The sequence below is a fragment of the Paroedura picta genome, chromosome 2 (genome assembly GCF_049243985.1).
Source record: "Paroedura picta isolate Pp20150507F chromosome 2, Ppicta_v3.0, whole genome shotgun sequence".
NCBI lineage: Eukaryota > Metazoa > Chordata > Lepidosauria > Squamata > Gekkonidae > Paroedura > Paroedura picta.
Genome location: NC_135370.1, coordinates 156,991,201 through 157,017,577, shown reverse-complemented (window position 1 = coordinate 157,017,577; position 26,377 = coordinate 156,991,201). Strand labels below are relative to the sequence as shown.

Below are 26,377 nucleotides of genomic sequence, written 5' to 3'. Positions count from 1 at the left end.
TGGGGAGATATCTTGCAGGAAAGTGTTAGCTGATTAACAGAGTTATACCAGTCCAAGACCACTGATTATTGTAGTACTTCTGCAAAGGTCTGAACCGCGGTGCCATTTTAGCTGGGTTCCTTTTTCTGTAGTCTCACCTATTTCCCCCTCTGCCCACATCCATTTAGCATCATCTCCTATAGGGCTGGATGCACAGATGGTCATGTGCAAGCAGAAGTTACTTCTGCTTGGGGAAAATGGGTGTGCAGGTTCTGTGATTAACCACTACAGCACTTTTGGAGTCTGTGAGCACCTCTGGAATTCTGACACAGTGTGGTAGGTGCAGCCACAGTATGGCTGCCACAAAACAGCTGCTGCAGGTGGTGTTCACCAGCTGCAAAATGACAGTCACAGCTTACTTTCAGTCACACAATGTAGATCCTTGTGCTATGGTAGGGGCTGCTGCCAAAACAACATTTTACATAATTTGCACAGCCAATCACATCTTCAGTAGCTAATAATTATCCTTGCTGGGCAAAAAAACCCTGCTTAATTCTACGCACTTTCTAAAAACACTTGGAGGGCAGATAAAGAAGAGTTGGTTTTTAGACCCCGCTTTTTACCACCCGCAAAAGTCTCAAAGTGGCTTACAACCTCCTTCCCTTCCTCTCCCCATGACAGACACTCTCCAAGACAGACACTACCCACAACAGACACTGTGAGATAGGTGGGGCTGAAAGAACTCTGACAAGACTGCTTTGTGAGAACAGCTGTAACAGGATTGTGACTAGCCCAAGGTTAACCGTCTGGCTGCATGTGGAGGAGGGGGGATCAAACCTGGCTCTCCAGATTAGAGGCCTCCACTCTTGACCCCTACACAAAGCTTGCACCAGAAAAGGTCTTGGCAGGTGCCATGGCCCCCCTGGGCATCACAGTGGGGAACACTAAATCTAGAACCCCTAAGATACAATGCTGGACTGGCTACAGGGGTCAGGGAAAAGGAAGTCAGATCTGTGGAAGATCTTGTCTAATAAAGTAATGTAGGTTAGGGAAATGCAATTCTCAAGGTGGTGACATTTTTCATTTCTCCTTTTCTCAATGGCAGCATTATTTGTACACCAAGGAAAAATATACCAGTGGCAGTTGTTAGATGTGTATAAGAAGGTGTTCAGTGTTATTGACTTGAGGGGAAAAAAGGTAGGTTCACTTTGTGGATCTTTCCCTCTGCTGATAGGCAACTGTCAAGCAAAAATGGCTGTAGGAGCAAAGTGGAGAAAAGCCGTGAATAGCTATATTGGCTAACGTGACAAAAAGAACAAGAAACAAAATCCATGTCATACTTTGTATTAGAGCTGCAAAACATCGTGCAATCTTGACGCTCATCAGAACTCTTTGTCAGGCTGGATGTTACAAAAATTAAAACCGAAGTAAGAAAAAGCAGATTTTCCAGGTATTGATCGCAAGACTGCGTCTTGTCGGCCTTTGGTGTCGGAACAAAGAACAAAGGGTTTGGCAGCTTGGATCTTTGACTCTATTTTTATCTGCAAAAAACACAAAAGAACTGTTAGAAGTGTGACACTTCACCATGGCTATGCACATATTACACAATTCGTAGGTTTAACTTTCTTGAAGTTGCGTTCTGCTGCCTCTTTTACTGAAGTTCTTGGCAGCTTTTACAGCTGCCACTTTGCACTATAAAAAAATAAAAGTAAGAAAGCATGACACACAAGAAGCCATTTAACGTGAATGAAATAAAACAGAAGAGTGGGCCCTTTTGTTCCCCAACGTTTAATTCACAGAGATCCAGTAGAGGCAATTGTTTTTCATTCAATGGACTTTTTAACTACCTTTCCCGCTTTATCGCTGGCTCTGAATATTCACTTTGGTTTCACATCTTGTTATATGTGCTGGAGCATTTATCTGTGGAAAAGACATGAGCCAGGCAGCTGCGTAGCTCAAATCTGTGATCCTGGGCCAATACCTCCCCTTTTTTTTTTTTGTAGGATGAGGTTATAACTAGTAAATGGGAACATGATTTATTTATTTTTTGGGTATAAAAAAGGGCCATTGGCTTTTGCATGACATTACACCTTGCGTTCAGAATGGAAGGACTGGGTTTAAATTGCAGGTGGAAAGGTATTGGTCGGATATTAGGATTAAAAAACCCCCAATATGCGTAGTTCAGCAGTGGAATCAACTGCCTAGGTTAGTAGGAAGCTCCTCATCACTAGAAATCTTCAAGCAGTGGCTGGAAGGAAACTTGTTAGGGATGCTTTAGGTTGATCCAAGATGGGCCGGTATGGTCCCTTCGAGATCATGATTCTATTCTTGCTTTAGGCTGATCCTGCGTTGAGCAGAGGGTTGGACTAGATGGCCTGTATGGCCCCTTCCAACTCTATGATTCTGTGATTCTATGATTCTATAATTCTATGACTGAGATGGGATGGTGAACAGACCAACAGTCCCTTTTTTGTCTGGTGTTAAATAGAAGTGTAGGCAGTTAAATTCAAGGGGGTAGCCATGTTGTTCTGAAGCAGCAGAATAAATTAAGAGTCCTTTAAGACCAACATTTTATTCAAGGTATCAGCTTTTGTGTGGATGCACGCTTCCTCAGATACAATGTCATGAAATGGAAGAAATCAGTATAAGTCTGAAGGAAGTTGGTCTTTGTCAGTCTTAAAGGTGCCACACTGGACTCTAAATTTGTTTTGGAGGCAGAACTTCAGCAAGGGGAACTAGCAAGGGGAACTAGCTATGGCGAAGGGGAGATATTCCATCTCCTCCATTTGATACCAGTTTACTGTGTGGTCACCCTGGTATTCTCAGTGATATTATCCCAGGGTGCAGCTGATTAGCTGATCGTGACATCACCATAACTGCCCCTGGACCATGTATTGATTGGGATGACTCCTGGAAGAAGCAGCTTTAATAAGGGTGGGTAAAAGTCCTTTAAATACCTGTATAAATACCTGTATATTTAAAAGTCCTTTTATATACCTTTTAAATCCCTCAATACGGGGTGGTTTGCCAGTGCCTTCCCCAGTCATTACCGTTTATCCCCCAGCAAGCTGGGTACTCATTTTACCAACCTCAGAGGGATGGAAGGCTGAGTCAACCTTGAGCCGGCTTCTGGGATTGAACTCCCAGCCTCATGGGCAGAGCTTTCAGACTGCATGTCTGCTGCCTTACCACTCTGCGCCACAAGAGGCTCTTAAATACCTGTAAACAATGTTAAAAAACAGTGAGAAAAATTAATTTCTTGGGAGTAACTTCCACAGACACAGGTTAAGAGGGGCTGTTGATCCATGCAACGGTCGCTTCCGGATTAGACTTCTGTAACTTGCTTTATACAGGTCTGCCCTTATCTCTGACCTGGAAATTGCAATTGATTCAAAATGCGGCTGCTAGGGCCCTCAAGAGGTCATCCAAGAGGACATACATTCATCCTGTCCTGAGGCAGCTGCATTAGTTACTGGTTAGCTTCCAGATCAGGTTTAAGGTTTGGTTCTTGCCTACAGGTTCTTGTCCAAGGTTTTTGCCCAGGAGTTCTTGCCCACAGCCTGGGCCCCATATATCTGAGGAATGCTTGTCTTCTTATGGGCTCCTAGGGCTCTAGGGCTCCTTGCTCTGTGGGTTTGAATTGTTGGTTGTCCCTCCCCCTCAGGAGGTACATCTGGACTTGACCAGAGCCAGGGCCTGGTTCCAACCTGGGGAATGAGCTCCCAGAAGAGCTGAGGGCCCTGAGGGAGCTCTCACAGTTTTGCAGGGCCTGAAAAATGGAGCTCTTCTGCTAGGCAATTGGTTGAGACCAGGCTAGGAAGATGGGGTCCCTCCTGGTATAGGACCCTATTGGCTGGACATCACCAGAAGATGCCCCCTGGGGTGATGGCAACTGATAGAATAGCTCTGTTTTGCAGGCCCTGAAGAACTGACCAAAGTGTTACCTCAAGCCCACTTAAAGACTCCTGGAGAACCTCATCTCTACAGCTGCTTGTTAATATATCCATTGGATAGGAAACCACATTTTTGTAGATCCATATTCTCATGATGCTAATCCAAAGCTTTCGATCAAGCCTCCCTGACCGCACTGCAGTTGCCACCCTCCATGTGGGGCCAATTCTCCTGGAATTACAATGACAAAAGAGTTCTTCAGAGGAAAAAGTAGCTTCAGAAGGTAGGAACTATATTTCCTAATAGGAACTATGTGATTGAAACCCTGCTGAGCTCCCTCCCCAACTCTGCATTTTCCAGCCCCCCCCCTTGAATATCCAGAAGTGTCTCAAGTCAGAATTGGTAATCCCAGTTTTGTAGGCTTGATTGAGAAACAAATACTCATGGAGGAGAGGGTTGGTGGTGCTGGGGTAGGCAGTTCCTATACTGCGACTGAAGTTCAGGAGAAGGGATCAAATGAAGAATGGATCTGGGGAGCCAAAAGCGTGATCATGCTAGATATGATGAATATCAGGATCAACATTAACTGCAGGTATCCATTCATGCAGTTCCATGTACTTAAAACATCTTTAGATATAGGGGTGGCAACACCCATAACTTTTCCCCATCCATTCTTCCCACTGTGCTGTTGGAAGGCTCTCTTAAATACTGGAAGAAAATTAGGAGGGGGGGGGGGCTAAGTGGGCTTCAGTGGGTCAAGTTGTGCAGCACACAGGGCATGAACGGTTGACTATGCAGCAATACGTAAGAGCTTGCTTAACTTAATGCTCACCCAGATCTCTCTGTATGAGATGCACATTGGGAGGAAAGTTTCATTGCCCGAATATGATGGGCCAATTTCACCTTGTAGCAGCTAACCTTTCTAAAAATACTTCATAACCAAAGGGCTCAATCATCTCATATCTCCCGTACTGTTGAAAGGTGTGAGAGCTGTGAGAGAAACACTATTATAACATTTCTTTGGGAGACGTATTTTCTTTACATAGGTACACAGCAGGAAAGGAAAAAGACTGTTTTATGTGAAGGTGACATGTGGGTTTATGTTGTCACATATACACAATTTAGGAACCTGAAATTTGTCATGGCATCTTTAAACATATTCATGTCAGTATACGCATTCCCCTTTCCTTCTACATTTTTTTTTGTAATGGGAAAATTATACCCAGTACAGCTACTCATATTTTAGGTTCACAAATTCTTATTTCAGATTCTTCTTCCTAGCTATCAGTTCTCAAGTGTTTCCCTAAACATTTACAAGTTGTCTCTTTAAAGTCATTGCTAGAATAGCCATTGGAGCCAGAATGAAGAATTACCATTTTATCCCTCTACTAAAGATCCATGAAAACAGTAGGGGAAATTCCATTTTTATTAATATATTTCACTCTGGGATTTTCCTTCACAATAAAGGCATAATATCAGTTTAACAAGAACAATAATACTAAACAAGAATCTTAACTGTGATATAAATAACAATCTAAACTATTTAAAACCCACAAGTTTTCTCCCCACTCTGAATTGTTCAAGAAGAGTTCATTACAGGAAGAACTAAAGCTGATAAAGGGTCTTGTGGTGCTCATATAGTTATAAGGTTGGATCCAAGAAACTTTTATGTTGGTAAAAAAAAGGAAGAAAGCATCTTCCTTGACCACCAGCCTGGTAACCTTGACTGACATAGAGTTCAAATGGAAATCTACAGTTGAGAGTGGCAGTTCAGCTGGGCTGGAGAGGATCAAGGAGAACCCTTCTCTGAAATAGGGAAGTGGGACCAGTAGTCTTTCTCTGAGGGAAATAGCTCCTAGGGAAAGGAGGTGATCCAGCCAAATATTTAAAAGGGAAAAATTGGACCTTGGGTATGTTTCTACCTTCACAAACTTGAGTGTTTTTGATACAAAGAAGCTTATGCCTGTTTAAGCAGTGATGGGCAAGAGAACTCTCTCCACAGTTTTAGATTCAAAGAGAGCCAAACAGATCCAAACAGCTACTGTATTATTTATAATTATAAACACATTATTTATACTGTTGTTTATAATTATACAAAGTTCCAAATCTGATGCCTACTTGACCCTTTCCCCCCAACAGAACTGAAATAAAGGAGTTCGTTTATCTCTTGTGCCATAATCTGACATACAGAAACTGACATGATAACCCCATTCAGAGGTGACTTGCCATTCTTTGCCTCCATGTGATGACCCTAGTTAGGACCATCCCTGCTCAGCTTCTGAGATCTGATGAGATTGGGCAAGCCTGGGTTATCCTAATAGGGTTTGCCTTTTTTACTGCTGCAACACACTGTGCTGACCCTTTCCTTGAGTTATCCACTATTACCCCATGACCATTTTCCCTTTCAGTCTCACCAACATCAGAAACCCATTAGCCTATACTTGGTTGGGATTTTTTTGTCCCAGTGAACATCATCATACATTTACCAATACTGAACTTCAATAGCCACATTGTTGCCCATTTTGTGGAGATTCTCTTCAGGCATGTACCTGGTTATTTTGGCACGGGTTGGGACTTGGTGATGCAGGGGGCAAGGCTTGGTGATCTGGGGGTGAGAGGACCAAACCCCATAGCCACCACAGAGAGTCCATCTGTGCCCCAGTCCATCCTGTCACCTGATGTCCTGCCACTTTCCCTGTGGGTGGTGGCAGAGTGGCCCACCGCCTCAGGGCCATGGCATCTGGATGGGCTCTGCAACCTGCCATCTTCTACTTGCAGGGTGAGTGCTGCCATCTGCTCACAGGGGCAGGCGTTGGGGGTGCAAACAAGAGCTACCTGGGGTGGCTGGCCCACTCAGATGGCACACTGTTACAGAGGAGTGTCGACCCTGCCCCAGGGCCATGGTGGTGTGGGCAAGCAACGGTCATGTGGGTGGAGGCACCCAGGGCTGCTGGCAGGTCTCCCACCAGCATATGCTCTGGCTGCTACTCCCTAGATATGCCTCTGATCCTCTTGGAGCACTCCACAGCCAGCCTTATTTTTTTTGGGGGGGGGGGGATAATTCTGTGCCATGTACTTATCCCTAATTCCAGATCATTTATGAATAAATTAAATAGTACCCATCCCAATGTCTAGTGGTCTAGTGGCCAGGTTAAATGAGGCATTAGAAGTGTACATGGAAAAGCTCTTCTATTCCACCAGCATCATTTTGAAAACCAGGCATTATTAATCAAGCCCGTCAAGATGATGCTCACGGTTATATCCATATAAGACTTAACTACCTTTAGGGTCAACTGTGCTGGATATGCGAAAAAACTATTCATCTTGAAACTTGGGAACATCTTTCATTGCAGCCCCAGTGATTATGAGAGCGGAGGCAATTGTGCAAATAAACCAGACCTCATCTCAGGCTACATTGGATCTTACTTTGAGCCATGACTGGTCTGACCCCTGTTGTGTCACCTCTCCCACTTATCTAATTGCAGTGGATTCTGAAAAGTATTTTTGCTTTGGCTTATCCATTTTCCCTCTTTATCATAGCCCCCATCCCAGGTAGCTTTTGTCCATGAAGCCCCAGTGTTCCCCAGCATAGCTGTTCTGGGTAGTCAAGGGGGAATCTCCTGTACCTTTTTTGCCAGCAGATAGGTTGACTGGATCTAATTCATTCCCTACTGTGACAGAATGAGAATAGACCATGGACACAGCAATGTAGGTTGAGCAAGCTATTTGAGTAGTTCCTAGTTCCTTGGATTATGAAGGATGTACTGCCTGTAGCGGGTATTCAACTTAAAAAAAAAACCTCATTCTTTATGCATTTGCTTCCATGTCACTTCAGATTCATTACTGCTAGTTTGAAAGTCTCTTCCCTGTCCTGGCTCAAGCTTTCTTCACTTTCTCTTTGCTTAATTCAATAATAAGATGTTCCTCTGACATTTGGGAATGCACAGCTCACTAGTCCATATGATTTTTGCTCTGCCTCTCCAAGAGTTTCATTACACCTCCCTGTCTACACTTTCTCTGAACACTTCTTGATGATTTCTTAAAAGTAATCCCTCGTGGGTTTAAATATCAGGGCATTCCAAGAGGTTACACTCCCTTGCAACTCGCACATCCCCTCAGGTCTTAAATTACAATTATGGCAAAAAGAAGGTGAAAATTACATCTTACACATGTCTCTTTGCTGCATCTCTTGGAGTTGTCTTCGGTGTCAAAAATAATGGCTTGTTAGCATGGAAGGGATTCTGAAGCGGCTGCAAAGCAAAGATGTCTCCTGGTAAGAACTGTGTGATGTCAACACACCTTCCTGTACTCTGGGCTTCACACTGAGAACAGAGGTGTAAGGAGATAGCATGGAAAATGTTAGAAGGCTTTTAATGCTAGCAGTTAATTGGCATATGTAAGTGAAATGAATACACTGAACCCCAAAGGGTGCTACTGAATACATGCAATTGAGTCTGAGGAGATATGAGGAAGCTAAGGTATTACCCAAATCTGTCCCTGTGTCAGGCTTGCCATGTGGAGACCATCCCATAAAATATGAGTCCAGACCAATAATGGATCTTTTGAGTCTAGCATAGATGGGCCCAAATCTGGCACAAAAACCTCTTGAGAATGAAATCCAGAAGGGAGACAACCACCTAAGCAGCAAGTAACTTATCACCCTATCCAGGGTACAGAAAAAAGAGGTGAAGTCAAGGCAAAAGTACAAGATATTGGGCATTTCTGTATTGCAACCCAATAAAACCACCCACAATTGCATAACCCTAGTGTACTGTTAAATTGTGTACCTCCCACATATTTAGTCCAGAGCAAACCAACCCAGTCAAAGAATATAGATGAGAGGTTGCTCCAAAGGGATCAAATGATATAGTGGGATAAATGGGGAAGAAGCATCAGAAAGGAAGGAAGGCATTCCCTGACCAGGTGATGAAGCTGTGGGGAAAACTGGCTCATAGTAAGACAGAAGGAGTGAATTACCAGAACGGTAAACCAATTGGAGACTTTTTGATAAAGCCTGAGCAACATCTGGATGACTTTTGCCTGGGCCTGTGATTGAATTACTGGAGAAGGTTATCATAGAATAATAGAGTTGGAAGGGATCTCATGGGTCATCTTGTCCAACCCCTTGAACTATGCAGGACACTCACAACCCTATCCCTCATCCACTGTAACCTGCCACTCCTTGAGCCTTCACAGAATCAGCCTTTCCGTCAGATGGCTATCTAGCCTCTGTTTAAAAATTTCCAAAGATGGAGAATCCACCACCTTCCGAGGAAGCCTGTTCCACTGAGAAACCGCTCTGACTGTCAGGAACTTCTTCCGGATGTTTAGACGAAATTTCTTTTGAATTAATTTAATCCCATTGGATCTCGTCTGTCCCTCCGGGGCAAGAGAGAACAACTCTGCTCCATCCTCTACATGGCAGCCTTTTAAATACTTGAAGAATACTTATATAGTAAAGCAGTGGTCCCCAACCTTTTTATCACTGGGGACCGGTCAACGCTTGACAATTTTACTGAGGCCCGGGTAGTCTTTTGCCGAGGGATGTTGCCGCCGCCTGAGCCCCTGCTCCACTTGCTTTCCTGCCGGCGCCCCTGACTTCCCACCGCCTGCTGGGGAGATGCCAGTGGCAGCTGCGCAGTACCTGGCCAAGGGGAAGCCCCAGCCATGGTGGCTGCTGGAGAGCACCAAAGGTGAGCTGGCAGCAGAGTGGCATGGCAGCCCCCGAGGCAGCAGCTGGGGAGGAGAACAATGAGGAGCTGCGGCCCGGTACCAACTGAACCATGGACCGGGACCGGTCCCTGGACCGGGAGTTGGGGACCACTGTAGTAAAGGACACTCTGGAGCCTTGGGACCACCAGTACCTTTCTTCTGAATTACACAGGCAGTTAGATTGCCATATTTGGCTTAGGAGAGTTTTTTTTGGGGGGGAGGGACTTCACTCTTAAGGTTTTGGCTGATTGATAAACAGTGAATAGACAATGAAATGAATGAGTGTGTGAGTGAGTGAATTAATGAACCAATCAATGGCGTGATATTGACTTATGCAACAGCCTCTCAGGTTGGGTGATGAGAAAAAGCTGTGTACTGGAAGGATCTGACCATTTGCAAAGAGCAAAGCAGTTCATATGTTCTGCAGCAACATTCTGCCTGGAGATAATGCATATCTTTCCCTAGAGAAGAAGGATTTATATAGAATGGAAGCGCTAAACCACCCATTGTTATAGCGCACTGAATGGTACTGCCATAATCACCTCTGCACTTTTCACTGGGATTGGACAGCATGCCGCTCGGCGACAGCTGTTTTATTATCACCTTTAATGACCATAAAGCAGAAAATATTGCATCCTGCCGAGGAAACATTCCGACAGTTTGGGCTGTACACAGGCATGTCAGTTTGATAGCACACTTTGCCTTCCGAGGGATCCCTTGACTAACAGGTGCGGCATTATCCACATCAACAATTCACTGCCTAAGTAGAACAATAACGTGCCCCACGTTACGATGCTATAACTGACATCGGGAAATGAACTCACTAAAGAAGCAGAATGGATTGTCACTTCCCTGGTTGTGAGCGCAGGACGCGCTGACATTCTCATAAGAGAATGAAGTTTTACTGTGCATTGCTTTGCCATGGTGGCAGCTGGTTTGCCTTGATGAACAGCATTGTACAAGGAAAAGCCATCCTAGGTAATAATAAGTTCCAAATGAGGCCAGCGTTAGGGGTGGGTGGGATTGCTTTTCACTTGTTCGTCATTACACAGGAACCTGGTTATGGCTCCCCCACCCCTCCCATTTCTGCTCTTCTATTGAGGGCTATTTTTTTCCCCTTTCCCTCATTGAATTCCAGTTCATTTATCTTTACTGCAGCTTTTGGTTCTGTGAGTCTATGGCCCGATTAGACACTCACTGGGCCTCACACCATCACCCCTTGATGTATCTCTCGTGCCATTGAATATGTCTCGCTTGCCAGATACGAGTCCTACATTTCATCCCATGCCCTTTCAGCATCATTTGCCAAATGGAATATGGAGCAGTGCTGATGAGCTTCAGGATGATGTTTTAAATTTTTCATTACGGTTGTTTCGATCCACAACCACCCATTTTGATTTCACTTCTCCCTTGCATGACTCAGACCTGACATTCTTTTATTTCTATACCATTTTAATTACTTGCATCACATTTTTTTTCCTTTTAAAATGTTGATAGGGAAGCTAGTCCCCAGGTGGGACCTCAGGATCCCCTGGAATTATAGCTCATCTCCAGACTAAAGAGATCAGTTCTGCTGGAGAGAATGGATGCTTTGGAAGGGGGACTCCAGAGGATTATATGAAATCCCTGAAATCCCAGCTGCTCCTGGCTACACTCCCAAAGTCTCCAGGACTATCCTAACCCAGAGCTGGCAACCCTAAATGTACATCTTGAACAGGGCTGATTCTGCGCTTACTTTGTTTTTTCTGCTGTGGATCCTGCAAAATTCAGATTGATTTAAACCCAGATCCTCCTGTATTCCCCCTCCAATTAAAACGAAGTCTTCTGCACTCAGTTGGGAAAGCCCAGAGTGGGGAGGGGAGCCAAGTCACTTTCTTTCTTTTCTTGAATGGGGGCAGGGGGTAGAGAGGATTGGAGACCGCAGTGGAAGGGGAATAAATCCAAGAGGCAAATCTCTGCTGAGCGAAGTTAGGGCTTCTGGAGCACAGTCACTTTAAGACAAACCTTGCAACCGGGAACCAGGAAATCTTTGGACTGATGCGCTGGCCAATCAAGGAAGACTTGCTCTGCTACAGCATTGGAGGCATGAGGCAGGAAGTTAATGTGTAAAAAGATCTGCACGTTTACTGATGCCGATTTTTGAAATATCAAGGCTTTGCAGGACCATTTTTGGGGAAGATCTTCTTGATTATATAAATGATGCCCACTCCAAGTGGATGGAGGTTAACACAATGAACAGCACCACCTCAGCTGCAACATGTGACAAACTTCGACAGACTTTTGCTTGTCACGGACTTCCAGTGGTACTTATCACGGATAATGCACCAAATTTCACTAGCCAGGAATTTACAGAGTATCTGAGGAAGAATAGAATTAAACATATTTTAACATCTCCCTATCATACAGCTTCCAATTGCTTAGCTGAACGGGCTGTCCGAACATTCAAGGAGGGAATGAAAAAGATGTCAAATGGGACTTTGGAGACACGATTGGCTCGATTTCTTCTGAAATACAGAATCACTCCACAGACCACAACTGGAGTGAGTCCTGCTCAGCTGTTGATGGGGAGAAGGTTACAGACCCACCTGGATTTAATGTGTCCCAAAATAGAAGAGGAAGTGCAAAGAAAACAGACTCTTCAAAAAGGCAACCATGATTACCATTCAAAGGATAGAGACTTGGAAATCCAGGATCACATCTATACCAAACATTTTAGTGCCTCCCATCCTTTCTGGATCCCAGGTAGAATTTCAGATTGGGTTACCAGATGGCAGAGTCCTCAGACAACATCAGGATCACATCCACAGAAGAATCGATGTGCAAGAGTCAGTACAAGGAGGAGAGAAACAGCAATGCCAGGAAGACTAGAACCCCAGCAAAATTTCAGAAGCAGATGACCCATGTTCTTTGATGTCTCCTTCTAGATCATCAAGCATCATCAAGAAGGGAAGATACAAAACCTGAACTTTCCAGACCTGAGGAAAATTAGGCTGTGGAAGAACACCATTATCCCAGGCGTGCAAGAAGACCTCCAGAGTATTTGAAAGACTATATTTGAGTGATGACTTAAATAAACAACAACAAAACTTAAAGGGGGAGGAATGTAGTAAACTAGATAGTAAAGAGTTAACTAAAGCCTGATTAGGCTCCACCCCTCAAATTATTCTTTGTCCTTACTTTCATTTTCCTAAGTTAGTTGGAGCTAGGTTGCAAATAAAGAAGTTGTGTTCTGCAGCTCCTGTATCTGGATTTATTGATTACAAAACAGAGGAAGGTAGGGTCACTCCAGATCTATCATACATGTAGCAGAGGGGAAATTTAAAGTGGCCAGAATCAAAGTGGAAATTGAATTCAGTGTAGATGGCAGGGATGTAGTCAAGCTGGCAGTGGGTAAAAAGCCCTGTGCAGCCTACATTCAGCTATTATTTGTGTGTGCTATATCAGAGTTAAAAGTTATACATACACTATATATGTATCCCTGAACTTGACCCCAGAATACATAAAACAGAATGACCTATGTTTTGTAAAGCAATCTTAATTTTTAATGTGGAAGACTTGCCTCCTGGGACAGAAATGGGAGTGCACCAGAAGAGGCAGGGAGGCGGTCAGTGTGGAGGCAAGGAGCAGAAGTGGGCGAGGATGAGGTAGCAGGCATACCATTGGAGGGGGGCTGGGGCAGTGGTTGGATCACTGGAGGGGGCCGAAATGGTGGCCAGAGGCTCAGGCGGTAGTTGTGCTGGGGAAGACTGCAGCAAAGCCAGAGGAGGCCCGAAGGATTCCACAGAAAAGGGTGGCTCTCCCGCCACAAGAGGTAAGGAGGTAGGAGGGAGGGGGAGGTGTCTGTCTGTGTGTGCATGCATGCCTGTGTGATTGAGAGAGAGGGAGGGGAAGGGATCAGGGAAGCAAGAAGTAAGGAGGCAGAGGGGAGGGGAGGGAGTCTAGGGCCTATTTCTTTATTGTCTAGCAACATCACTGATGTATATGATTGCTTTGATAATCCGAAATTGCTGCTGTTTCAGTTTGAAACTTGGAATAACAGGAAGGAACAGACAAGCAAAAAAGATAAGGAAGAATGTATGAGAATGAAGTTAGAATAGACAGAGGAATGGAAAATGAAGTAAAGAAGTTGGAATGGGGACCACCATTGATACTGCCAGGGTGAGGCAAAGAAGAAATGGACAGCAGGGAAAGTGAAAGTTGAAGGGCAAGAAGTTCAGACAGGTGAGTGGGAGGAAAAGAAGAAAGGAGGGAAATGAGAGAAGCTATGGGGTTGTGAGGCACAGTACAGGAGACACGAGGAAGAGGACCAGCGGGGGGGGGGGGATGTGATTATCCCAGATGAGTTCTCACAGATCTCCCACTTGCTATAAATCAGCAGTCCCCAACCCCCGGTCCAGGGACCAGGACCGATCCGTGGATCAGTTGGTACTGAGCTGCGGCTCCTCCTCATCCTCCTCCCAGGCTTGTTGCCACTCTGCCGCTGGCTCACCTTTGGTGCTCTCCAGCAGCTGCCATGGCTGGGGCTCCCCCTCAGCGTAGCACTGTGCAGCTGCTGGCAGTGCCCCCCAGCGGGTGGCGGGAAGTCAGGGGTGCCAGCGGGAAAGCAAGTGGAGCAGGGGCTCAGGTGGTGGCGATGTCCCTCGGCAAAAGACTACCCCCCCCCGGGCCTCAGTAAAATTGTCAAGCGTTGACCGGTCCCCGGTGATAAAACAGTTGGGGACCACTAAATGACATGCAGTCTATACATAAATAATGTATCAATGGCATATAAAACCTCTGCAACATGTACATACAAGACAAATGATTCCACAAAACCAATGACAGAAAATGTAGGCCCAAAATTATTTGCAAAATTATAAATAAATATACAGTGCTGCAGAGCAGGGAACATTTAGCAGGGAACCATCAATGATTTATTGGAAATATGTACACCTCACCTTCCTCATCATATCCTTGCTCCCACCTTTTAACCCTGTCCCAGCATGATGCAGAGTTGTTTAATACATACCAACATGAGTAGCTCATGACAGTTCCTATCACTAGATCAAACACAAGAATTTTAAAAATGAAAACCCAAAATCCCATGTACTCGTGCATTTGAACAGCTATGAGTGGGAAGGGGGCTAAGCCACATATAGAGTGCCAAATGCAACCATTTGGAAAATGGCCAGAAGTTACAGATTTATGTTAAACCTTTTTAGATGTTCCAACTATTTAGATACAGAAAAATCAATCCCACTAATTTAATTTTTATCCTTACGTTCTTTTCATGGCTCTGGCTCCATCTAGGACTCTGGATTTCTTCACAGCCTTGGCTACATCGTTGATATCTATTTATAATTTCAAGCCAAATGCATCAGTAGGAGGGGTTCAGGATTGGTTTACGACATTAATCTTTTGTTTTCATTTCACATTTGTATTTTTAAATCTTGCCTCATGATGGATGCCTTAAAATGTCCCAGCGCACATTCAGCCATGTAAGATCCCCCCCCCAATAGCCAATTTTTAAATGTACTATTGCTATTTTATTACAGATTATGTTGTTTTATGTGTGGGATAGAAAACGTTTTTGGAAAAAATGTATTTAGCTTTAGGGAAATTCATAAAGTGTGTTAGAATATGCACCGAATGTCAAATTACTAAGGAACAGAAAGCTAAAGTATAACACTGCCTAGGGACAAAGGAAAATACATTTATAAGCCTTTTTTCTTTTGTTTAAAGTGCAAAGATTTAAGCTTTCATTTGTATACAAGGCACCACTGGTTACATGTATCATGTAATTTCATATATTGCGATTTAAAGTTATCATTAACACACACAAGAACCTTCCATCTCTACAATATTCTATCAAGTACGAGGGCAGTTAGAACATTTTCTCTTAACAATAATCATCTTTAGGTAACAAGTGCACTCAAAGATTATTTGTTCTGGGTAGAAATCCCCCCCACACACATTTTTTAAAAAACACATTAAGGGCCCGCGTATTATACCCACCAGAAGTACTTTTTAAAAGAATACTTGGGCCAAAGTAAAACAATTTCGTTTTCTATTAACGATATGGTCGTATCGATATAACTGTATACCTAGGTGACTTTATATATTGCAAGTTTCCCAAGGACACTTAAAAAAATAGAGCCGTGTGATTGGTATACAAAGTAGTCTACAGAAGCTTTCAAGTTGCAAAAACTGTTTAAACAAATAAAGTACAACCTTATCCTGGCTGGTCCTGACCTCATGGGGCTGCACACCTCAGGACTCAGAAGGCCCACCACAGGCCACACGGATATTTCTGCAGAGACTTCAAGTTCTGTCATTTATCCCATCAGCAATTACTGAGCTTGTTCCAGCCCACAACACAGTGTCACAAGAAACCATAAGCCTCCTGCACGTCTCTCCCACCTTGTGCTCCTGTGCTGCAGGCCAGCCAGGGTAGGGCAAAGGTGGTGGAAGCCTCACTCCTTCCCTCCGACTGGACTCACCTCCTTGCCTCCCGTGGGCCTCTCCCGCGAGCCCCCTGTGTACCTCTCCCATCTTGTGCCTCTGTGCATTATTATTAAAATTAAAATTAAAATTAAAATTAAAATTAAAATTAAAATTAAAATTAAAATTAAAATTAAAATTAAAATTAAAATTAAAATTAAAATTAAAATTAAAATTAAAATTAAAATTAAAATTAAAATTAAAATTAAAATTAAAATTAAAATTAAAATTAAAATTAAAATTAAAATTAAAATTAAAATTAAAATTAAAATATTTAAATTTTGGATTAAAATTCAGCGCAGGCCATGTGAGGGCCGAGGGTGGGCCTTTGCCTGGTGCGCCTGCGCCAGTTTGGTGTAGTGGTTAGGAGTGCGGACTTCTAATCTGGCATGCTGGGTTCGATTCTGCGCTCCCCCACATGCAACCAGCTGGGTGACCTTGGGCTCGCCACAGCACTGATAAAACTGTTCTGACCGGGCAGTGATATCAGGGCTCTCTCAGCCTCACCCACCCCACAGGGTGTCTGTTGTGGGGAGAGGAATGGGAAGGCGACTGTAAGCCGCTTTGAGCCTCCTTCGGGTAGGGAAAAGCGGCATATAAGAACCAACTCTTCTTCTTCTTCTTCTTCAGGCCAGCCAGGGCAGAGCACCGCTGCTGGCCATCCTGTTGGCCGGGGGGCAGGGAGGTGGGACTTTTATGGACCCGGGATGAAGATCAGGAAAGCGTGAGTGTCCCACGGTTTTCGGTACAGATGGGCAGCTTAATCTAGAGGTCTTAACAGACCATACACTGAACATGTGTCAGCTGTGTGACTTCGTGGCAAGAAAGGCAAATGGGATTTGGGTTGTATCAAAAGAAGTCTAGTGTCCAGATTGTGCAAGATGATGGTACCACCTTTCTCTGCTCTGATTAGACCTCACTTAGAATAATGTAGAGATGATCATGCAAAACATTTCTCTTTCTCACCAGTTGTTTTTGTTGTCTTGGATTGCAGTCTATTTTTGTAAAAACAAAATTGTCTAATGTGATGTTATGAATTCTATGAACCATTTTTCTCAGTAAACCTTGAAGTCAGAAAGGGATTTTCCCCTCAAATATGAGAATAAAGAATACTCACTACAGTGCAGTTATAAACACCAAAGCACCTTCTGGGGGTCATATAGAGTTAAGTTTATTTATAGCAATATGGAATTTGGGTAGCCTGCTGCTTCAGACCATTCTTTGGAACACCAACACATTTTACTCCAAATTCCATTTTTAATCATTTTCAGCAGCAGCGGTCCTATTGTTCATTCAGGAACTTTTGCAATATGCAAGGCCACTGAAAGTGTAAATTATAAAAAGACCTTTCACTTGAAAGGCTAAGTAAATAGTAAAGCAATCAGGTTTGCTAGGAATATATTTCCTATGCCCTGGAGATATATACAAGCCAATTATATTTAGTTATTCTCTGGTCATGTGGATCCTGTCCATTTTGTGTATGATATAAAACATTAAAGTGGGTTCTGCTTGTGAACTAATGTCCATTAATTCTTTTCTAATGCAACCCCACTGACTTTTTATTATAAGAAGCACAATTATATTTTTTTCAAATCACTACTGTAAATCATAACCTGTTTATTGTCCCATACAGAACTTTTGTCAGTTCAATTCAATTAACAAAAGAGGGACAAACATCTGAGAGAGAGAGAGAGAGAGAGAGATGGTCAAAGAGAGAGATTCATTTAAAAAAACACCTTTCCACTTTTTAATAAAAATATAAAATCTGTATTGAACTGGCTTGCAACAAAATTCAACAAAGACCGCCCAATAAATTCAGCAAGACAAGAAGAGAAACATCAAACATCAAACAATATTAACAATAAAACAAAGTAAATCAGTGAATTACAATGCGACAGAATCCATCCTCGAAAGTACCCATTTCCTCCAGAGGAACTGATCTGTGTCATATGAAAAGCAGTTGTAGTTCTGGAAGATCTCCAAGTCCCTCCTGGAGGTTGGCTACTGTGCAACAACCTCCTGTTTACTGATGAAAGGAAGAACAAAGCATGGAGTGGGGTGAAGGAAGCAGAAAATTTAGGGATGACTGAAGATACAGCCTACAGGCAACCTACCAGTACTTTATTGGTAGGAATTCCTACCAAAGGAATGGGCAAATGACCCAATGTGGGTCACCGATATTTGGATGTCACCCATCTCTATCTCCTAATGGACGGCCGCATGGAATCCCCCCAGATGCATTCGCCAGATGGTTCGAAGCAGTGGCTGGGTGGTTGGAACAGAATCACCTGAAACTCAATCCCTCCAAGATGGAGGTTCTGTGGGTGGTTGGGAAGGGGGAGGATTTGGAAGCATGCCTGTCTGCCTTAGCTGGGGTACAATTTAAGATCTCATCCTCGGCAAGGAATTTGGGGGTTTGTCCTGGACGTCTCCTTGTCTGTGAAGGCCCAGGTCACAGGAGTAACCCACATGGCATTTTACCATTGTGCCAAGCACGGCTCACTATCTGTCTTCGGACCACTTGGCCACACTGATCCAAACGACGATCACCTCCAGATTGGATTTCTGTAACTTGCTCTATGGAGGCCTACCCTTGTCCCTGGTCCAGAAATTGCAGCTGGTACAAAATGCAGTGCCTAGGGTCCTCACAGGAAAAGCTTGAAGGGCCCATATCCAGCCAGTGATGAGGTGGCTACATTGGTCGCCAGTTGCAGCCCAGACTAGGTTAAAGGGTTTTGGTATTAATCTTTAAGGCCATCCGTGGTCATGGCCCCACATATCTGTGGGACCATCTGCCCCCACAAGACACTTCGCTCTGCAGGTACAAATTTACTGGAGACACCTGTCCCAAGGGAGGTTTGCCTGGCCTCAGCCTGGTGGAATGAGCTCCTGGAAGAGCTAAGGGCCCTGATGGAGCTTTTGCAGTTCCACAGGGCCTGTAAGATGGAGCTCTTCTGACAGGTCTTTGTTTGAAGCCAGGGCAAGGTATTTACAGTCTGGGCCCCTCCCCGAGCCAACTTGGTCATCTGCTGCTCCCTATTAGCCCCCTGAGGCAATTATGCTTCCTTTGTTGAGTGGGCTTGGGGGGGGATTTATTCTGATGCCACATGTGTGTATGGGTTTTTAAAAAATGTTTTATGGGGTTTTATTGTGGGGTCTGAATTTTCTTACCCACTATGAGCCAGCAATGAGAGTGGTGGTCTATGTCAAATGATAAATAAATAAAAATAAATACAAATGTCAGTCCATAGAAACATTGTTTTCCCAGCCAGGTTCCATGATCAACATTGGCCCTATATAATCCCTAATCAAAGTTCCAAAGGTACCATGGGGGCCTGTAGCTTAGTGGGAAAGCATCTACTGGTTTCATGTAGAAGGTCCCAGGTATGATCCCTGGCATCTTCAGTTGGAAGGCAGTAGGTGATGTGAAATACTTCAGATCCTGCAGAGTTCCTAGCTATCCGAGTCATACTCAATTCTGACCTTGATGTATCAGTTACCTGACTCAGTATAAAACAGCTTTGTGTAGCCCAAGGTTTCACTGGGATCCCTAGAAATAGATGGAAGGCTTAGCTACTGAAAAACATCAGATTGTGCTAAATCAGTTATAGGGGCTTGGGGAATCGTTGGCATCAGTGATGGCAAACTTCAGTTCAAGACCAAAGACCCCTGGGAAAAAGGGCATTTGATCATTTTCAAGTATATCTTAAAATGCAATTTTTGTAGTAATATGGTGAGCCTCCAGGGAGCTATTGCGGATGTTTTTGTCATTTCATGATCTTCAATGGCTTTCACTGAGTATCTGTCCCTAGAAATCAATGCAAATACAGTCCATTCATCTTCTTGAAGCTTGCACAAGCTAATCTAGGAAAGTGCATTTCATTCACAAAAGCCCAAATGACATTTCTGCATGTACCAAGGGACATCATAAAATGGTGCTGTAAAAGCACAATGGAGGCTGTCGCCTATTGTAAGAGATGGCAATGGAAATGAAACAAGGTCAAGCTCCAGCTTGCTAAACATCCCTGGCATTATTTATAAGGATGGCGAGCATGTGGCCTGCTCATCTAACTATAAATGCAATGTCATTGATGAATGTTTCGGGCTGATATGAGATTACATTAGAATAGGTGGAGCTGGAGGCTCCAGGTTTAAACTTGTCCCCCAGGACTTGTGGATTGGCCTACCAGTTGTCCACTGAAGGGCAAATGAGAGTGGTGGTAGGACTGAATCATTGGGAAAGCATTTTAGTAGCAGGTCATTTGGAAGAAGTGGAATTTTCCAGGAGTAAGACACTGGGAAAATAACATGGCTGGGTGAAGAGATGGGTGAGGAAAAAGGAAACCATCATGTCTCAGTAGGTGTCCGGGGATGCCTATAGATGAAATCTTTGGGGTGGGGGGTGAGATTTACCCTGTCAGATTGGCTTACGATGAGTCAGAAATTTGAAGACAACATATCACCCAGAAGCCTCCAGGTGAACTTGACTCTGCCGGTCACTTAATCAGCAATACAATGGGGGGGGGGGGGGAAGAGGAGAGGAAGGAAGGCAGGATGTGGCTCAGGTTGCAGCTGTCATGTCAAACCTGTGGCTTGGATCAGGCTGGAGAGAAGACAGAGTCTGGCCAAGCTTGGTCTTGGTGAACCATGGAAGAAGTGTCTGGCTTTAGACTAATGAAGGGTGTTACAGGTCGGTAGGCACAATGTGCCAGTCCACTGGTGTGGAATTCTGCCACACATAACACACCCTTTGAAAGCCCTTGACTTCAATTGACTTAGAAGGATTTAGAACAGTGTAATTCTTTTTAGGATTGCACCTTGAAGAATAGGGGTCAGGATTTTTTTCCCCAGTTAAAGTTTATCTGCAGCAGCTGCAGCTTCGTTCTCCAGTGTTAAAAAAACAGCAACAAAAACCATTATGATTTGAACTGTACCCATGAACGATATGAATCGCACCCTTTCACTTGAAAGGTTGCCATCATGGCAGTGTGGGTAAACATCTTGAGTATCTTGCTTATATGGTTGAGGGCCACTGTAGTCATATGGTTAAGACAATCAGACTAGGATTTGCAGGGAAGAGGAGAGGGCCCAAAGATCAGTGGTAGAATATCTGCTTGGCATGTAGAAGGTCCTTGATTTCAATCTCTGGCATCTCCAGTTTCCTTTTAAAAATCAGGTAGTAGTAGGTGATATGAAACACCTCTACCTGAATCTCTACCACTGTCAATCTTAAGCAATATTGATCTTGACCAATCAATATCCTGATTCAGTATAAAGCACCTGCATGTGAGTAAGACTTGCCCCTGTAGCTTTGAGAAGTTTTCCTCATAAATCTCGACCAGAAATTCATTAAAAAGAAATGTAAAGGGAATATGAAATACCCATAAATACCTTGAAAGAGACAAATGTAACATCCCTAGTCATGACATAGGGATGTATCTAAGCATTCTTTTCACCTAAGGGTGGTCTATTCCACTTGTAGGTATTCTCCTCTTACCTTGATAGGAATACTCATCATGGTGACTAAATACACTTGACACAAGCAGAAAACACCCCCCTCAGCTGAGCGGAATGGTAAGATGAAACCCAAAACACAAGTTCTCACAAGGTAATACACATTTTCAAACTTAACAGGTTTACTGAAAGACAAGCTTCCACGGACTGCACTTAATCAGATGAATTCTGTGTAACCATATTTATTATGACTCCTCGGTATGTTTAACTTTTATAATTCTTAAAATGAGAAACCTAGAGCTGTCACTGTTGTGCACTGTCGGAAGTGATGTATGACTAAGTGATGCACCCAAACTGGTGTTGTATAAGGCAGGAGTAGTCAACCTGTGGTCTTCCAGATGTCCATGGACTACAATTCCCATGAGCCCCTGCCAGCATTTGCTGGCAGGGGCTCATGGGAATTGTAGTCCATGGACTTCTGGAGGGCCACAGGTTGACTACCCCTGGTATAAGGCACTGATTTTGTGAAGGGCATTATTCTCTTGAAGGGGCTATTTTGGCTCAGAATTGCAATATGGCCGTTCGTTAGCACACTGGAAGGGGAAGTGCTTGGCCCAAACAAGCCAGACGTCTGATCCTAGATATAGCAACATCTCACATACTCCGTTGGGACCACTAGATTCTTCTTGCTACATACCCACAATAAAGAACTGGGGGAAAAAAATATCACATCTGACTAAGTAAAGCGATTTTGACCAGAGGGCTTGCATTCGTTATCTCTTTGAATTGATTTCAGGAAGGCAGCTCACCTGCTCTGCAGAGCTTATTTTTTAACTTACACTTTCCCAAACACCTCAAAGCAGCATTTTTCTAACACTCCCAGTGCGGTATTCCTCCTTTGTATTCTCTTTCATCCTTTACTGATCAAGCAGAATGCAGTGTTATTTGAACTGGCTGTTGTTGCTCCAGTTTCTGACATCTGGGCTCAGTAATGCTATTCAGAACTATGCTTCATATCATCAAATTTAATATGTTTTTATCCTATCCTTTCACAAAAGAGTTCAAGGGAATGTACATTTGCAAGTACCCCTTTTGAGAGTTTATTCTCTGCCATCCCTGACATCATCTTCTCTGTGCTGGATCCTGCTAGACCCCTGAATGAGGGAGTTGGTAGGGTGCCACTATGCACAGCAGTTCTTTCTCTTCTCTGGAGTGATATTCAGCCTCACTGCCTGGCAGTGCATTGCCTCCTTGGCCTGCCTGTGGTGCTCTCCTTTTATTACTCCCTGCTGGCTTTGCTCCGCCTTTTCCACCCTTAAGGAACCAATCAGTTACCCTTCCACATTAAACCAATTGTCCCTGCACTTGGGTTTAGTGGGTCAGGTGGCCCTCTTAAATTGCTAGTGGGTCAGGTGGCCCTTGCTAGTGGGTCAGGTGGCCCTCTTAAATCAGCTGCCGGCTGGTTCCAGGTGAATCTTTAGGCTGTCTTAAGCAGGCAGCTTGTGCCTTGGCTTTGGCTGAGGACAATGTCAGGATGGAGAGGACTTGCTTTAGCTGTTGCCTCAACTGATATTCTTGTTTCTTTTTTACTTCTGATACCCACAAACTAGAAAAGTATCCTGACTCCGGGGCCTCAGTGTGGGAAGATTGAATCCGTGCACAAGCTTGTGTTTGGGTAACACTGTTCTCCCCATTTTCATTATATCCTCACAACAGTCCCATGTGTTAAGTCAGGTACTGGCCATGATCACCAAGTGAACTTCAAGGCTAAGAGGGGATCTGAACCTGGATCTCCCATATTCTAGTCCAACAATTAACCACTACACCAAGTTCACTGGCTAGATGTTGAAGGTAGACAAATGCTTCAAGATCCAAATATTGGGTTCTGTTATGCACAGGGCAACATTGAGAATGTGTGTTGAGGTTTCCATGTGGGATGTTAATTCTCTATGTGTTAATTCTCTATGACCCATTATGCACAGCACTCCCCTGGCATATGTGGGCTGCCTCTTGCCTCTTGTTATTTCCCTTTCCTCTGCTGTCTCCTCCCCCCTCCCCCATTCAAGAAAAGAAAGAGACTCCTGCTGCAATTGGCACCCCTCCCTGTTCTGAGCTTCTCCAATCAAGTGCAGAACACTTTTTGTTTCAATTGGGTGTGGGGGAAGACCCGAATTCAAATTGATCTGAATTCAGCAGGATCCATAATGGAAAAAAACAAAGTAAGTGCAGAATCAGCCCTGGTTTATCCTTCACCTGTTCCAGGTACTTCAAGTCAACTGAAAACCTTTTCTGACTATCATGATATCCAACCCAGGATCTCCAGGTATCAGAATTCTGTGAGTGCAGTAATGCTTCAGTCACTCTTAAATAATTTCACTTCCCAGGATTCATTAGGGAAAATCTGGACAATTCGTGCTAGTACCTTTACTGAGCAATCCTAAGGATAGTTACAATATTCTCAGCCCATTGACCTCAAGGAACTTAGAGGCATACAACTTGCCGAGGATTTGTACTGTAAATCTACACCATGTTTTGGCATCTGACAGTGTCAAGATGCCAGCTAGTAAACATATGGGACTTTAAAAAAATCCATTTCAAATATTGTTCAAAGTTTGGCTGCTCAGGCTAGTATTACTCTATTGCTCTCAGGGCATTACGAACATTCTCATAAGGTCAAAGTCACAGTAAATGGAAATCTTTATCCCGGAGTACTGAGACAAGGTGTTTTATTTCTGTGTGTTTTCAACCTCTTCTCATTTATTTTTCCCCACAGCCCTCTCTGCTCTTTATTAGAAGGCCTCAGACTGTTGGCATTATTATCCTGGCTGAAGATCGCGATGTGGCTACAGGCGTCTCTTTTTCACACGCTGTGTTGTGCAGTTGTTGAGTTGGGAGTACAAGCTTTGAAGTGGACTTTTCCTTTCAATGGGCAGATTTCTCAGCGTGGGCAGGTGTTCTGGTAATAGCTTCCTTTGCTTATAAAACATTTTGGAACAGAGGGGCTAACTGTCTCGTGACTTCAAAGTATCATGAAAGTGATGCATGTTCCTGATGTCTGTACACAAACTCATCCAAACCATATTACCTCTGGAGAGTGTTCCCCAGAATTCTAGAAATCACAAGGGAGATTTTTTAAAAGTATGAACTGGAAGAATAACCTTCTTCGGCTGGCATTTAAATTTAGAATGGGGGCACAATTAATGTTCTCTGTTCCATGCCTTTTTATGCATATATTTTTATGCTGATGGATTTGATTTTTGGCTCTTTGCTGATTATTTTGCTTCACTTTTGCAAGTTGTAAGGATTTTATAAACAATGAAAACAGTATTTATACATGCAAAATAAGCCATCTGTATGTATAATACACACTGGTGATTTATGGCTGCACAACACATTGAAAAATGCATACATTTTATAGCAAAAGTGTGTTGCCAATCAGCAGAAAAATGTTGCAAAAACAGAATTTTGGGTTCAGTTTGCAAAAAGAGAGAAGATGTATCAACAGAATAGATCAGAAGAGAAGAGTTATAAATTTCAAAATTATCCTTAAATTAGAATGGCAAGAGATTTTGGAGCTTGTGTAGCAGCTATGGGAATGCATTATGTTATGAATGTATTTCCTCATGTATATAGATAGTATATTCTGCTATAGCGAATATATGCAATTTCCAGCTGTAGCAAATAAACACTCTCAACGGGGGACTGGTGAGATTCTTGAGGGAGGGAAATCCCATCCACTCTCCACTGCCCCTGCATAATTTCTCCATCTCCTTTCCTGGCCCTCTTCTTACAACTTTTCATCCCTTCTCGCCTCTCAGTGCCTTTCTAGGATACCCTGGTTGGGTTGCTAGACATCTCCATAGTGCCTTCCATGATCTTAGGCGAGTTCACGTGATCTCTGCAGGGATTCTCCCTTTTAAAATTTTAACCCTCTAGATATTTTGGGAGAGATGGAGTTTATTTATTTATATATTTATTAGATTTATATACCACTGCTCCCAGGAATCTGGCTCACAGTGGTTCACAATAAAACATATAAAATAACATAGTCCAAAATACAAAACCCCATATAATAAAGTCTACAATAATTCTACAATATTCCCCACAATATATAACACATTACATGGCAATAAAATAACAAAAGCTCCTCCCCAATGTCTCAGAGCTATTATAGGCAGTATGGATTACAATCATATGGATGATGATGGAAAATATTAGGGGGTAGATCAGCTAGTGACTCTGGGCTCAGTCTAACACTGAGCCCAGGAGCCAAGCGGGGGGGGGGGGCAATCTCATACCCTGGGGATCACTACCCGGCCTCAACCAAAAACCTGGTGGAAGAGCTCTGACTTGCAGGTCCTGCGGAACCCAGGATGTTGACTTGGGCTTGCAGGAAAATCTCCTTTCTCTACCTTTGGCCCCATTACTTAAGTTACTTTTGATCCACATTCTGAGACCATGTTCAAAATTCACTATGTAGCTATACTATTTTATTCTGCTTTGTGACAAGGGGTCTTCCCCCTCCCCCCTTCTACTAATTGTAAGGCAGTCATTAGATCCAACCTTCTGTGTTCTTACTTGAATGCTTTTGGTATGTATAATATCCCTTGTGACCTTCTGCTCTTTGTGATTTGCTCTCATTATTTTCTGTGTGCTCATCAACTCCTGCACTGTCCTCATTATGAGAACGCTGAATATTTAGAACATCGTCCCTAAAAGCGAGGGTACTCACAAACTGGAAACCTCCTCTGCAGCTCTCTGCTTTCTTTCAGGAAGGCAGTTTAACAACGGCTCCATAGCATTGTTTCGAACTTCAGTGAAGGGAAACCACACATGTGCAGTGATCTTTACAAGTCAGGAG

At 43.6% G+C, this 26,377-nt stretch overlaps 1 long non-coding RNA gene across 4 annotated transcripts; it reads right to left on the bottom strand.

Annotated features, from left to right (window-relative positions):
• Window positions 1–1,244: 1,244 nt before the first annotated feature.
• On the bottom strand, window positions 1,245–26,377 carry LOC143828832 (uncharacterized). 4 transcript variants are annotated; one of them, XR_013227916.1, is made up of 5 exons: window positions 26,249–26,377; window positions 14,843–14,912; window positions 8,356–8,459; window positions 8,038–8,192; window positions 1,247–1,520 (listed from the first exon to the last, which is right to left on the bottom strand). It is a non-coding gene; the product is annotated as an uncharacterized LOC143828832 (long non-coding RNA). The 4 variants fall into 4 exon arrangements; XR_013227915.1 differs by lacking the exon at window positions 8,356–8,459 and having other exon boundaries at window positions 1,245–1,520; XR_013227918.1 differs by lacking the exon at window positions 14,843–14,912 and having other exon boundaries at window positions 1,251–1,520; window positions 26,249–26,371.